This window comes from Ahaetulla prasina, chromosome 1, assembly GCF_028640845.1.
Source record: "Ahaetulla prasina isolate Xishuangbanna chromosome 1, ASM2864084v1, whole genome shotgun sequence".
NCBI lineage: Eukaryota > Metazoa > Chordata > Lepidosauria > Squamata > Colubridae > Ahaetulla > Ahaetulla prasina.
Window position 1 is genome coordinate 63,764,357 of NC_080539.1, and position 15,622 is coordinate 63,779,978.

Consider the following 15,622-nt stretch of genomic DNA (forward strand, 5'->3'; position numbering starts at 1 on the left):
TGGGACTGTTCTGTGAGTCATTATTTATGTGGTGCTTTCCTATTGACTGATTGGTATGTTGATGGCTGGTGATTGGCTGTTGTTTTTTTGTGCTGCCAGTCCCTTGGCTCCTATAATTCCCTGAAGATGGGCTCCAGCATAAATCCCAAAGTTTGCAAGGGTAAATCTCTGGTCCTGGTGACTGGCCAAAATTCAATCTCACAATCAATATTCCCTATGATGAAAAAAAAGCTTAATGGCAAGAAGACTGGTCTTCTTGGTCACCTTAAATTGGTCTTAAATTCAGATTTGTTTCGTAAAAGGATAAAAGTACGGCTAAAGCTACAAGTTCTGCTTCTCAGGCAAAGCCCCAAGAAGACACTGAGATGGTCAAAAGTCTGAGTTCGTATATTATCATAAATTAGTAGCTAGTGTTGTCAATCACCCACATTCTGGCCATGGATCAGAAAGAAAACAACAGATAGGAAGAAACTAGCCAAGTATCAGAAGATGTTCCATGAAAATAAAGGAGCAAGTGGACTAAATGTGGGCTTTCTCCTGGGAGGGAGGAGTCATGGGACTTAGGAAAACCAACACTACACAGATTTTTTTCTTTTTAATACAAAAATAACTATGGAAAGGAGTGGTGGAAGGCCTTAAATACTGGTTTGGGAAGTTGTGAGAAGTAATCGTGGAAGTCTCATCATTATATGCTCTAGAAATTGCATTTGAGGAAACTAAAAATAAAATAATATAATTAAAGCAATAGTATTCATAAATATTTGAAACATAAAGTCAGAAGCCACCACAAGACTAAAGGAAGCAGAGCTGTAGCTTTTCCTCTGTATACATTTTTTCTGTGGTGGAACAGTATTGTGCAGCAACACTTTGCTCTTTTACTTTATTTCTTATTACAACACTTTAAACTGTACCTGTGCTCGTTTTTACTCATTATCCAGTATTGCATAATGGGAAGATACAAAATGTGTAGCCTTCTTGCTATTATTGTACCATCTCCCATCATTCCTGGTAGCCATATTGATGGAGAGTGATGGAAATTGGAATCAGCTTGAAAGTCACAAGACATTACTGTCTTGTTGGGTAATTAATTTTTGAAATGTTCAGTAAATTGTCTCTTTACTGAAGTTGTTGGGATTATACAGGTAATCCTTGATTTACTATCAAAGTTATAATAGACCTAAAAGAATACTTCTGACCTGGCACAGTTGAGCTCTATCCAGAGTCAAGTGATTGTATTTTGGACATCCAGCAACAGGCCTGCATTTAGGGCCATCTGAAGTGTACTGCAGTCACATTATCACAAGTTATGACTTTTTGCCTGAAATAGGTGTTTACTTTCGGTTTCCAGCAAAAAACATCCATCGTAGACAAAGGATTTCTTAATGACTGCAGTTTTTGCTTAACAACTACAGAATTTGTGTTAAGTTCACTTAATGACTACTGCAAAAAAGATTGTAAAATCAGGCATGGTCACATGATGACCTGTGTAATGACTGGCATGATTTACAACAGTAATTCCATGCTCAATTATTTGCAAGTCAAAAATTATGACTGTATTCTGTATTAGAGTTAATTCTATTGAACTGAATGGGATTTATTTCTAAAATCTGAAAAAGCACAATATATAATTATTTCCTGCTGTAAGAAAGTTTTAATTTTATTAGTATTACATATTTAAGCACATATTTATATATGTGCTATGCTATTTATGTATTGAATTAGTGTAGACATATTTATAACCGCATAATATGCATCTGTGTGGTACTGCTTCTCCAAATGAAACCACACCTCTTATTTTTGTATCAGTTATATGCTAAGAATTTTGATTAACCCAACAAGACAGTAATACCCTTCATGCTGTGGCAAATGTAATTGTTTATCTGTCATTCTGTGTGCTAGTCTTTGGAATGTATCCATCTATCTGTGTACAGGAATAAAGTGTAGATTTTTTACTTGCTATTAGGTTTGCCTAATTATTTACTCTGTTTTGAATATTTAAGTTTCTATGCTGTTGAAACTGAAGTAGAATTATATAATGTGCACACCAAAATTGCTGGCAAGAATAAACCATAATGAATTTTGAATACAGGATTAGCTCAATATGTACATAGTCCATAGTCAGAGTCACCTGGTCAAACAACTAGCCAATAGAGGAGGCAATGTGAGTTTTGTAATGGACAAATGAGACAATAAGCATATGCAGGTATAATATGTAATGTACTGTTGGTCTATGCACTTTTTCTATGATGCTTATTCTATACTACAGCAACATTCATTTTATAATCAAAATTGTGTGAAAATATATATATATATATATATATATATATATATATATATATATATATGTAGGACTTTGGTTATTCGGGTTTTCTCCCGTGTAAAATTGGAAGTGTCTTGGCGACGTTTCGACGAAGAATAACCAAAGTCCTACATACAAACACCCGCGAAAACCTCAGAAAACATATATATATATATATATATATATATATATATATATATATAAAAATAAATATAATATATATATATATATTATTCGGGTTTTCTCCCGCATAAAATTGGAAGTGTCTTGGCAATGTTTGACGAAGAATAACCAAAGTCCTACATACAAACACCCGAAAACCTCAGAAAATATATATATATATATATATATATATATATATATATATATATATATATATATATATATATGTAAAATTGGAAGTGTCTTGGCAATGTTTGACGAGTCTCATTCGTCATCTTCAGGCTTCAGCTTCGTGCTTCTAGGAGCAATGTGTGATCGCAGCTGTTCACACATTGCTCCCAGAAGCACAAAGCTGAAGCCTGAAGATGACGAATGAGACTTCGTCGAAACGTTGCCAAGACACTTCCAATTTTACACGGGAGAAAACCCAAATAACCAAAGACCTACATACAAATACCCACGAAAATCTCAGAAAACAAATATATATATATATTTGTAAGTCTTGGCGTATTCGGGTCTTTTCCCGTGTAAGGTTGAGAGTACACGGGAAAAGACCCAAATACGCCAAGACCTACATACCTATACCTGTGAAAACGTATGAAAACATATAAACACACACACACACACACACACACACCATACACACATATACATATACACAGTGGTGAAATCCAATTTTTTTTACTACTGGTTCTATGGGCGTGGCTTGGTGTGCACGGCAGGGGAAGGATCCTGCAAAATCTCCATTCCCACCCTACTCCAGGGGAAAGATACTGCGAAATCTCTATTCCCTCCCCACTCCTGGGGGAAGGATATTCCAAAATCTCCATTCCCACCCAACTCTGGGGCCAGCCAGAGGTGGCAGTTGCTGGTTCTCCGAACTGCTCAAAATTTCCGCTACCAATTCTCCAGAACCTGTCAGAACCTGCTGGATTTCACCCCTACATATACATATACATAACAACATAATGTGTAATATATACTATTGTTATTACTTTACAATCTTCTAATCCACACTGGATTTTTCAACTAAGAGCCTGGAAGAACTTGAAAGGGGACTCCCAAAGGTACTTTTTCAAGATAGGACTGGAGTTTCTTTGAATCTGTTTCACTTCTCACCCAAGAAGCTTCTTCAGCTCTGACTGGATGGTGGGGAATGGAAGGATTTATATTCCTTGCAGACAGCTGGTCATTTGCCTTCTGTCCAGCTGTCTGCAAGGAATATAAATCCTTCCATTCCCCAACATCCAGTCGGAGCTGAAGAAGCTTCTTGGGTGAGAAGTGAAATGTCTTTAAAGAAAACCAAGAAGTTCAGTCGCTTCTCCAAAAAGCACCTTTGGGATAACCATGACTTGGATGACTGAGAATCTCCATAGACATTTGGAAGGACATTTGATAAATACATGGGTCTGAACACATTTTTATCAGAAACATGAAAAATCATGTTCGCTACCCTTGATGATCAAGGTAGATATGAAAATGTGTACTTTTTAAGTTTTTGTTTGTTTTTCAGTCTTAATAGCTGATATGCTGGCTACAGTGGAAGATGATTCTAAATAAGGTAAACATGCTAGAACAATATTTAACATTTCCCCTTTGTATTGGTTTTTTTCAATTCCCAATCAGTATCTGGATGGTATTCCATTTAAATAAGAAAGACAAACAAGTTTAATAGCCTCTCATCCTGCCTTATGGTTCTGATTGAAATTGCCTTGCCCCATTTATTTATTTGTTTGTTTGTTTAATTTATATGCTTCCTGTCTCCCTATCCTGAGTGACTCTAGGCAGCAACTTACAACAACTTCATTGCTATAATTAACAACTCTTGAAGATCAAAATAATTGGACTCCAGAATTTTCTTGAATTTGGTTTCTTATCAGTAAATATAGGCCGCAATAAATTTGATATCATTCTTTCCTGGATTTTTTCCACCCATCTTAAATAATAATATATTATATCATTTATTATCAAACACATAAGATTTTTTAAAATGCTGAGATCATACTAAATCTTAGAAACATACATATTACAGAATCTTAGATTCTTTCTAATGAGGTAAACACTAGCATTGCTAGTGTTACTCTTAATATTTCTAAGACTAGGTGTGACTTGTTCAGGTCTTTTATATAGTATGCTAACTGGGAATGAACTAAAAGTAGCCCCTTTCTTTAGCTACTTTAATTCCACAATTTGCTTTTCTTTTATCCTACTGAGTTGCTGTTCTTTGAACCAAGATTGTGCTTGTCCGTAACTTATTTCAGTGAGTTTCTATGATATTGCTTCTTGGAATATCAATAATGATATGCCTCCAGGCAAGGTTTTACAATTGTATAGCAAGCATAGTTATATTTATAGTTTCATGCACATTTCGTCAACTTTTCTCTGATCCATTTTTTAAAAGTTTTCTTGAATTTCTGAAAAGGGTTCATTATCTTGGGAGTCTTTATTCATCTTTGCCATGTCTATGCACATAATAGTGCACAAAGTAATTTATTTGTGGATTGAGTAAATAGGAAGTGCTGCCCTGCTCAGTAGGGCAGTGACTTATCTACTGGAAGAAGTAGCAGTCATGTTCAACTCTTGCATACTGGGCCAATTCTGGACCTCTGTCCCCGAATGATTCTTAAAATTACACTTAAGTTTGTCAAAATGGTGTGTTCGGGAAGGCAGTGGTGTGAGTTAAATATTTGCTGGAGGCTGCTATGTGTGTTTGTGTGGAAGCTGAACCCTGTGATGCGTGTCTTGCCCTCATATTCTATGGAGGAAACAAATGATGGCAATCTCTATGGAGACCCGAAGATCAGGGCTCTTTTCGCTGTTCTCTGCAAGAAGAGTCGATTTGGCTGAAATGCTTCTCTTTCTACGGAAGACAGCTGAATACATTTTGCTTCCAGTATAGTTTCGGTATGAGATATATATATATATATTGTGTGTGTGTGTATGTATTCTAAACTCTGGCACCAGTGGAACTTATCTGAAAAAGGCAGTGTGTCAGAGGCGCCCCCGCCAAACGAAGCGGTTTACGATAGCCCTCAATAACGAAAGCTGGCTGCCCATTTGAGTTTGACACTTTTCAGAAGTAGGAGCGGTTTGAAGCTCGTTTTTCGCTACTTATCCATGCCCGTAAAAACCTGATTTCTCGCCCGCTACCGATTCAAGCCTTATATCGGGTCTTTTTCTCCGACCCCGGTCTCCAGAAAAAGCGACCGCTTTGAAGCAAGAGTTGGAGCTCAGGAAAGAAAGAGAAATACGCCAGGATATGGAAGGATGCGCGGAGAAATGAGCAAAGATTAAGCGAGTGAAATCGGAGAGGTTGCTCATACCTGTCCGGGAGAGATTGGTGCACCGTGACTATCCAATTGCTTCGGAAAAAGCTCTAGCCATGAAGACGCGCAGACTTGAAAATTGCTCTAGAAATAATTCCTTCCTCCTGGTCAAGATGTTTAGACGTCTCTCTTGTCCCCGCCTGCGGCGCGTAACTGAAAAAAGCGAGCAAATTCTATTGTCGGCTGGATCTTTAACTATTATTCCGGCTATTATTTTTCAACTGTTCAGCCGCCGCGATCGTTACTCGCCTTTTCCAACATCACTCTTGCCATTGGCTGTTTCTTCAGTGTTTGTTGAATGTGCGGGAGCGAGAGTAGGGAGGGGAGGGGGTCGGAAAGCAGGAAGGAAGTTGTGAGCCTGTCTGGGGTTGAACTCAGCGGAACAAGTTTCTTTTCTTTCTTTTTTCTTTTTTTCCTATTGCTTGGCAGGACTGATGGAGGGAAACATAAAAAAAAAAGTTTCCATTGTTAACGAGCTCAGAACAAAATCTGCTCCACCCTTTGTGGGTTAAAGATACATCGTCCATTTTTTTTTCCACTCCTTGTTCCTCCTTACTATGTATAACTTGCTTCAGCTATTTAAAACCTTTTAAATGCTCCAGCTTTTTCAGGAACAAGATGAGATGCTGGGGTTACTGCTCTGCAGACCGAATCTCCCTTCCAAAGGCCTTCTGAGAGCAAGTGAAAAACTGTGACCCATGTGAGATCATGGATATTTTTCAGGTATAGTGACTATATATCTGTAAATCTGTTAAGGGACTAAGGTTTCCCTTTAGTTATATCTTAATTTTTCAGACTAATTTTAATTATTATGAGAGGTGTATAGTCATAGTGTTGCACCCTTAAAAGGGAAAGTGGCCCTTTAAGAATATGTCAGCTCTCTTTAAACCAGTCAAATACCTGGGGGCTAAAGGAGATTCCAAATATGTTTTATCACAGTACTGAATGAAACTAAACACTGGGGAGGCCAGTTACCTTCCTTAACCCAACCTAATTCACTGGGTTCTCATTCTGAGGTAAAACAGGAGAATGAAGTGTTATGTATCCCACCATGAGGTCCTACACAAAAGGCAAGGTGTAAATCTAATAAATAAATAAATGAATAAATAAATAAATATGTTTCCAGTATTCCCCTGTTCGGTCTGCAACTGGAACTCTACAATTACCTCAACAAAAGGAACTTTTCACAGTTGAATTATTATTAATTTAAAAACAGGAAATTAAACACATAGATCTTAAAATCTTATCTGTATGGGTCTCTTCAAGTCAAACTAGTGTGACATATACTTTTGTTTAGGGAATCTAAGTAATGGGAGTTTGCCCCACAATATGTATTTCTGGTTCTTCTGTTAGAAACAATTTCAAAGAAAATTCCTATTTCAAAGAAAGAATAGAGATATTAGAAACCCCTTTGCTTAGAAAAAACTTCCATTTGACCTGGAATGATCTCCATATGGCATTTAATTTTTATGGATCTCCCAAAAATGTATAAATCAAATCAGAAAATGTTGTTGAAATCGAATACACACATGTGCAACGTGGCATACATTAACCTAAAATAATCCCAAACAAATCACAAAAAAAGTCTCCATTAAAAAGAAATAGATGCCCTATATCTCCAAGTTACTACATAAAATGTGGTCATGTTTATCTATCTCTCAAGATCTGAACTGGTAAATAAAAAATTGGTCTATGACACATTATAGTAACATGAGGGGGAACTTTAAAACCGGAGCAATGAGAAATTGCTATATATCTTTAAGAATTCTTAGGTGGATAATTGTTACAGATTCAGACTCCTATAACCACAAGGGCAAAGTCCCTTACATTTAATACCCTTATGGGGAAGGCACTGTATTTTGCAATGAAGCCTAATCTGTAATGAGCAACTGTTATCTCAAAAGAGATAATCCATTGATTTTAGATAAAAAATTTTTTTTAAAAACAAAGGTTCAAATAGTGAATTCAACTGGTGATTTACTTGCATTTATTTTCAGCAAAATTGTGTCAATTTAAGGCAGAAATTATTAATATATGTGCTCCCACTCCTACTCATCTATTCTTATATGTATTTACTTGTTTGGCTTGTGGGTTTACAACATAATTTGGATTAAAATATACAAATATATAACACTCAGAAACTAAAACCAATACCATGCAATATAAAGCAACAGTAAATTCTGGGAATCAGCAATATCAAAAATAATGTTAAAAGTAATTATACATCCAGAAGGACAATGTGTCAGTTATAACTTGAAACTGCTGGGATAAAACTGCTGCAGTTCAATAACACTTAGAGGACTGCAGGTTCTCCATCCCTTCAAATAACCTGTAATGTTTTCTCTATCAAGATGCTACAAGCTACACTTCTTTGATATACACATACTTACATATACTGTATGTGTACACACACACACACTTCACTTCACTTTAATGTATTGATTGGGGGAGGAATTCTATTATACCTAAATTGTTGGTTAAATCAGAATGTGTCAGCCATAATACCATTATGCCTCATTTCACATCATCTGCATAATGACAAATACAATTGGAATTATTTTCATTATATTTGAAATTCATTGATTCAAAGTGTGTGTGTATATATATGTGTGTGTATATGTATGTATATACGTATGTGCATGTATGTGTGTATGTGTATATGTATATGTGTGTATGTGTATGTGTGTGTATGTATGTATGTATGTATGTATGTATGTGTATGATGTTATTTTAGCCACACCAGACACTAGTTTTTGAACATTTCTTATTAAATAAATTCATGATTGAAACTTTGTCGCTTTTCAAAGTGCAATTAGATGATTGATCATCTGGAACTCAGAAATTTGTCTCCATTATAACTAGTTTGGCATAGGGTTATGCATTAGAGAAATGAATTGTAACCGGCTAAATTTATGCCATAAAGTCTATCCTGAATGTCATGTGATTTACTGTTGTTTTTTTACATGTTTTGTCTTTGGAGTAGGATCTGCAATGACTAGCAAGTCGCTCTTTGCAAGATCAGAACCACATTAAGCACAGTTAAGGTGTTTTTCTTGAAACATTGCCTTTCTGTTGAAACTGTCTTAGGCCCACATTTCCAGTGCAGTTTACATTAGCTGATAAGATCCAGGAAAACAGTTTGCATCAAAAAAGGCAATGCCAAAAACAATCAGACCTGACATTTCAAAAACATCCAAATGAAAGAGCCTGGGGAATATGCATACTGAGCAATATCTGTCTGTCATAAATCAACATCCTCCTGCTTGCTCTTGGACTGCAATCTGTTATGTGCAGTCTCTTCTGAATAACCATATGGGTATTGCCAATCTACTTTTTAGAGGCTGTTCAGCTCTATTGCTTCAAAAATAATAAAAGTGAAAAGCAACACATTAGTTTTAGAGGCTCTGTGTATGCAGCTGTAAGTAGAACTGAACAAAGCGGGGTGGGGGGGAAGGATTGAAGATAATATCACTTATTAATCAAATTTATATGGTCAACCATCTTCTCCCAAAGGGGTCTCTGGGCAGCACATAACAATAAATAAAAAGCCAATAAAAAGAAATTAAAATCTTCGTATAAGAATAAGCACACAGAACAAAGCAGTGGAGAAATTGAGGTGAAGTCATTATCCACTTATATAGAAAGGACTGTCGTTTTGTAGTTAGAATAGAATCCAACTTTAGTCACAATCATGAAGGTCACATATTATCATTTCTTCTCTCAGGTTTGCGGAGAGATTTTTTTTCTCTCAGCAAACCTACCTCATGAAGTTTTGATGAGAATAACAAATCGAACAGAGGAACCCGTAATCTCTTTAAAGGAAGGATATGCTAAAAATATAAGAATAAAATATTTACTTAACAGTTATCCTGTCTCTATTTCCATTTTGGGTTCTGTGTGCATGCACGCATGCCCTTTGATGTAAAGGGTCCTTCATACAACAGACCCTTCATCATTAGAATTACCAGATCTGGACTGCAAAACTCCTAATGAACCCTTTTATTTATTTATTTATTTATTTAATCACATTTTTATACCGCCCTATCTCCCGGGGGACTCAGGGCGGTTTACAGCCTAATAAAAACATACATATAAATACAAAATAAAACACCAATTAAAAAACTTATTAAATAAGGCCGAATATTAAAAAATTGCGATAAAAATAATAAAACCCCGTTAAAACCAAATTTAAAATTTAAAATTCTAGTCCAGTCCTGCGCAAATAAATAGATGTGTCTTAAGCTCGCGGCGAAAGGTTCGAAGGTCAGGAAGTTGGCGAAGTCCTGGGGGAAGTTCGTTCCAGAGGGTGGGAGCCCCCACAGAAAAGGCCCTTCCCCTGGGTGTCGCCAGTCGGCACTGCCTGGCTGACGGCACCCTGAGGAGTCCCTCCCTGTGAGAGCGCACGGGTCGGTGGGAGGCAATCGGTGGCAGCAGACGGTCCCGTAGGTAACCCGGCCCTATGCCATGGAGCGCTTTGAAGATAGTTACCAAAACCTTGAAGCGCACCCGAAAGGCCACAGGTAGCCAGTACAGCTGACTGTACCGGGGTGCCAGCATCCACAGCCACTCTGTCTTGGAGGGATTGAGCTTGAGCCTGTTTCTCCCCATCCAGACCCGTACGGCCTCCAGACACCGGGACAGCACTTCGATAGCTTTGTTGGGGTGGCCCGGTGTGGAAAAGTACAGCTGAGTATCATCAGCGTACAGTTGGTACCTCACACCGAAACCACTGATGATCTTACCCAGCGGCTTCATATAGATGTTGAACAGGAGGGGCGAGAGAATCGACCCCTGCGGTACCCCACAAGTGAGGCGCCTCGGGGTCAACCTCTGCCCTCCCGTCAACACCGACTGCGACCGATCAGAGAGATAGGAGGAGAACCACCGATAAATGGTGCCTCCCACTCCCACTCCCTCCAACCGGTGCAGCAAGATACCATGGTCGATGGTATCAAAAGCCGCTGAGAGGTCTAATAGGACCAAGGCAGAGGAATAACCCCTATCCCTGGCCCTCCAGAGATCATCAACCAACGCGACCAAAGCCGTCTCAGTGCTGTATCTGGGCCGAAAGCTGGACTGGAATGGGTCTAGATAGACAGTTTCATCTAGGTACCGGGGTAATTGACATGCCACCACACTCTCTACAACCTTCGCCACAAAGCGAAGGTTGGAGACCGGACGATAATTACCTAATACAGCTGGGTCCAGGGAAGGCTTCTTGAGGAGAGGTCTCACCACCGCCTCTTTCAAAGCGGCCGGAAAGATCCCCTCCAACAAAGAAGCATTCGTAATCCCCTGGAGCCAGCCTCGTGTCACCTCCTGCGTGGCCAGTACCAACCAGGAGGGGCACGGGTCCAGTAAACATGTGGTGGCATTCAACCTCCCCAGTAACCTGTCCATGTCCTCGGGAGCCACAGGGTCGAACTCATCCCAAACGGTCTCAACAAGACAGCTCTCCGACATCTCACCTGGATCCACCCAATTTTGATCCAAACCATCCCGAAGCTGAACGATTTTATCGTATAGATAACCACTAAACTCCTCGGCATGTCCCTGTAACGGGTCATCCCGCTCCCCCTGTTGAAGGAGAGAGCAAGTCACCCGAAACAGGGCGGCTGGGTGGTTATCTGCCAACGCAATGAGGGCGGAGACGTAACAACGTCTTGCTTCCCTCAATGCCACTAGGTAGGTCCTATTATATGACCTAACTAGTGTCCGATCAGCCTCCGAACGACTGGATCTCCAAGAACTCTCTAGGCGTCTTCTCCGGCGTTTCATCTCCCTCAGCTCCTCAGAGAACCAAGGAGCTGGTTGAGACCTACGCCGGGTCAGAAGCCGCAAAGGCACGACACGGTCTAAAGCCCCAGTCGCGGCCAGTTCCCAAGCCGCGACTAGTTCCTCAGCCGTGCCATGAGCCAGACCCTCAGGAAACGGCCCAAGCTCCGTCCGGAACCTCTCCGGGTCCATCAGGCACCTGGGACAGAACCAACGTATTGGTTCCATCTCCCTGCGGTGTTGAGTGGCAGTCAGAAAGTCCAGGCGAAGGAGGGAGTGATCTGACCATGACAAAGGTTCAGTGACTAAATCCCTCAAGTCCAGATCCTTCAACCACTGACCAGAGATAAAAATCAGGTCCAGCGTGCCTCCCCCAATGTGAGTAGGGCCATCAACTACTTGAGTCAGGTCCAAGGCCATCATGGAAGCCATGAACTCCCGAGCTGCTGTCGATGACATGCCGGTCGATGGCAAGTTAAAGTCCCCCATGACCATAAGTCTGGGGGTCTCAACTGCCACTCCAGCAAACACCTCCAGGAGCTCGGGCAGGGCTGCTGTCACGCAGCAAGGAACTCTTAATGGCAGAACAAAAATAAAGAAATAAAGTAAGTTAGTCCTTGAATTACAACCGGTCGCTTAGCAACAGGTCGACATTACACAGACCCACCTGCCCCAAAAATACTTAAGATCCAATTCTGAAGTTCTGATGGCTGCCTCCCCCCCCAGTCACATGACTGCATGTCAGGCACTAAGTGACCAGCTCACATTTACAGCTGCAGTTACATGACCATGAAGCATTTACTTCTGGTTTTCGGCAGAAAAAAAACACTTTATAGCAAACGATGGATTTGTTTTATGGCTGCAACATTTGCTTTACAACTGATGCAAAAAACCCTCATAAAATTGGGCCGATCATATGGGTGATCTACTCTACAACTACTATGATTTATGACATAATGGGCAGGTTCCATTATCACTGAAAGTTGAGGACGACTTGTACTATATTTAGTTCACGCCACATAGTGGCTGTTTGGAGTTTTGCAGCCATAATCTGAAAGCACACTGCATAATTAGCAGGCAACAGATTATACTGGAAACATAAAAACAGGAAATACGAGACGTGCTCAGTCTCTGCTTATTTGTAATTTACAAGAGATCCTCAGTACAAGCCTTATATCCAGGGAATTTTCTTGTCTATATCTGTGATTGAGCATTCTGTGAAAGAGCTATTTAGATGTATAGATGTTCTGTTTTCAACCATGCATTCTTTATTTAGATGATTGAATCTTAATATGACATTTTTAAACTTGGTATTTGTGTGTGACAACACGTCTAATCTTTATTATCCTAACATATAGTGGATTTCACAGTTGAAGGATGAATATTTTGGTATAAATGAAATATTATAGGAAAAGAAATTACAGCAGCCGTTTTTTTCTCCTGCTGTAATTTGCTGCTCCTCCTGTAGCTGGTTGGAAACAAAACAAAGAGTAAGCAGATAGTCTTGGAGAGTAAGAGTTTCCCATCACTTTTCAGTATTTTAGTTGTTATCTGCTCTGGATTGTAGAGGCAAAGCAATTATTTTATAAAATAACTAATTTTCAGAAGCATTTTTAAAAGCCAATATTGCATTTTAGGCATTACCCGAACATGCACATATCTTAGTGTAACTTGGCCATCCTAATGCATGTTCACTTGATGTAAGTCTATTGAAAAGGACTTGCAGTTTGGAAATGTCTGAATACTAATACTAATCTAATCAGAATGAAGCTGGAAGGGACCTTGGAGGTCTTCTAGTCCAACCCCCAGCTCAAGCACAAGACCCTATACATTTCAGGCACATGGCTGCCCAATCTCTTCTTAAAAACCTCCAGTAAAGAAGCTCCCACAACTTCTGAAGGCAAGCCGTTCCACTGGTTAATTGTTCTCACTGTTAGGAAGTTTTTCCTTAGCTCCAGGTTGCTTCTTTCCTTCATTAGTTACCACCCAATGTTTCTTGTCTTGCGTTCTGGTGCTTTGGAAAATAAAGTGACCCCCTTTTCTTTGTGGCAGCCCCTCAAATACTGGAATACTGCTATCATGTCATCCCTAGTCCTTCTTTTCATAATAAACATCTTTTTTTCCTTCTTTTCATAATAAACATAATTCCTCTTTTCACAATAAACATCATAATACACACTACGATGTTTTGCCAGGATCTTAGTTTAAATAATAGCATGCTTTAATGTACTATGTTGATATTAATTCTGAAACTTATGTATGTATGTATGCATGCATGCATGTATATGTCAGGTTAAAACCTGCTGTACATTTTTTATTTTTTATTTATAACATTTAGAATCTTTTCCTTCAATTAGCCAAAATAAAACATTACATCCAGTTTACCATAAGTAAATTAAAATAAATATATCAAGTTCATCACTATTACCATGTAAGACACATTGAACTTTCATCTTTAGAATTGCTATGCCACTGATGCTAATTGCTGGGTGAAGCAAGAGGGAACTGATTGTTCCTGTCCTGCTTGTGAGTTTCCCATAGACATCTGGTTATCCATTTTTGGAAACAGGATGCTGGAATTGAAAATTACATCAGAGTAATGCAAGTGGATTTTTCGTCCTGCAACAGGACTTCCCTTATTCTATCTTTCTCTGTACTTCCTGTATCTCAATCTCTAATCTCTAAGAAGATTTGGGGAGAGCAAGGGAAAAATGTGGGGGGCGTGGGCGTTGCTGGCTGATCTGCTCTGTGATTGAACAAATCTGCTCTTGCAATCAGAGGAAAAGATGGCAGCTGTTTAGATTCACAATTAAGACAGGCTGAGGAAGTTTCCTTTGTTAACTTAGCACACTTTTTTCTTAAGATTGTGTTTGGACAGATAATTATTACAGTATAAAAAAGGGAGAGGGGAAGTCTACAATATGTCCCAAAAAATCATTTTCTCTCTCATATATATATATATATATATATATATATATATATATATATATATATATATATATAATATATATATATATATATATAATGTATATATATATATTCGTAGGTTTTCACAGGTATATGTATGCAGGTTTTGGTATGTTTGGGTCTTTTCCCGTGTAAATACTTCCAATCTTACACGGGAAAAGACCTGAACATACCAAAACCTTCATATATATATATATGTGTGTGTGTGTGTGTGTGTGCGTGTGTGTGTGTATGTATGTATATGTATATATGTATATATATATATATTTGTTTGTGTGTATATATATATATATGTATATGTATGTGTGTGTGTGTATGTATATGTATATATATGTACATGTGTGTGTGTGTGTGTGTGTGTGTGTGTGTGTGTGTGTGAACTGATACACATATACTGATTACTGAAATAATCCACAGCATATTTTATGGATGACATGAGCTGGAAGTTACAGGAAACTGTATGAAAGTTTCCATTGTCTGCAGCTTATTTTGTAGAAAAATAGTAAGGTATTGTGCAGAGGTGGGCTTCAGCAGGTTCTGACTGGTTCTGGAGAACTAGTAGTGGAAATTTTGAGTAGTTCGGAGAACCGGTAGTAAAAATTCTGAGTGCCCCCCCCACCATTTATTCTCTGCCTCCCAATTTCCAGCTGGTTGGGGGAAAATGGGATTTTTGCAGTAACCTTCCCCTGGAGTGGGGTGTGAATGGAGATTTTACAATATCCTTTCCCTGCCATGCCCATCAAGCCAGCCTAGCAAGCCATGCCACACCCACCAAGCCACATTCACAGGACCGGTAGTAAAAAAATTTGAAACTCACCACTGGTATTGTGGGCTTGTGAGGAGAAGGAATCACTCTGTAACATAATGGGATGGCAGAAACTTCATATACCCAAGATTTTAAGCTGCATTGTGTATTATATATAAATGAATATAATTTGCCATATGTGGTGATGACTTCGCGATACAATAAGTTTTTAATTTTATCAATGGGAAAGATCACTCTGAAATCATATGGCAAATATTAATAAGTTTATACATACGTTAATTGCTAATTTTGTAAAGCTAAAAACATAAAACTATGAAATACACTAAT

At 38.7% G+C, this 15,622-nt stretch overlaps 1 protein-coding gene across 2 annotated transcripts in view; it reads right to left on the reverse strand.

The window, feature by feature from the left end:
• ITPKB (inositol-trisphosphate 3-kinase B) overlaps window positions 1-15,622 on the reverse strand; it is a 107,285-nt gene that overhangs the window by 66,512 nt on the left and 25,151 nt on the right. The window contains exon 3 of one of the 2 annotated variants that reach the window (XM_058164208.1): window positions 5,785-6,218. The exons of the other annotated variant lie outside the window; for it this stretch is intronic. The gene's annotated coding sequence lies outside the window, so the exon portion shown is untranslated. The remainder of the gene's footprint in view (window positions 1-5,784; window positions 6,219-15,622) is intronic. 2 annotated transcript variants of the gene reach the window in all.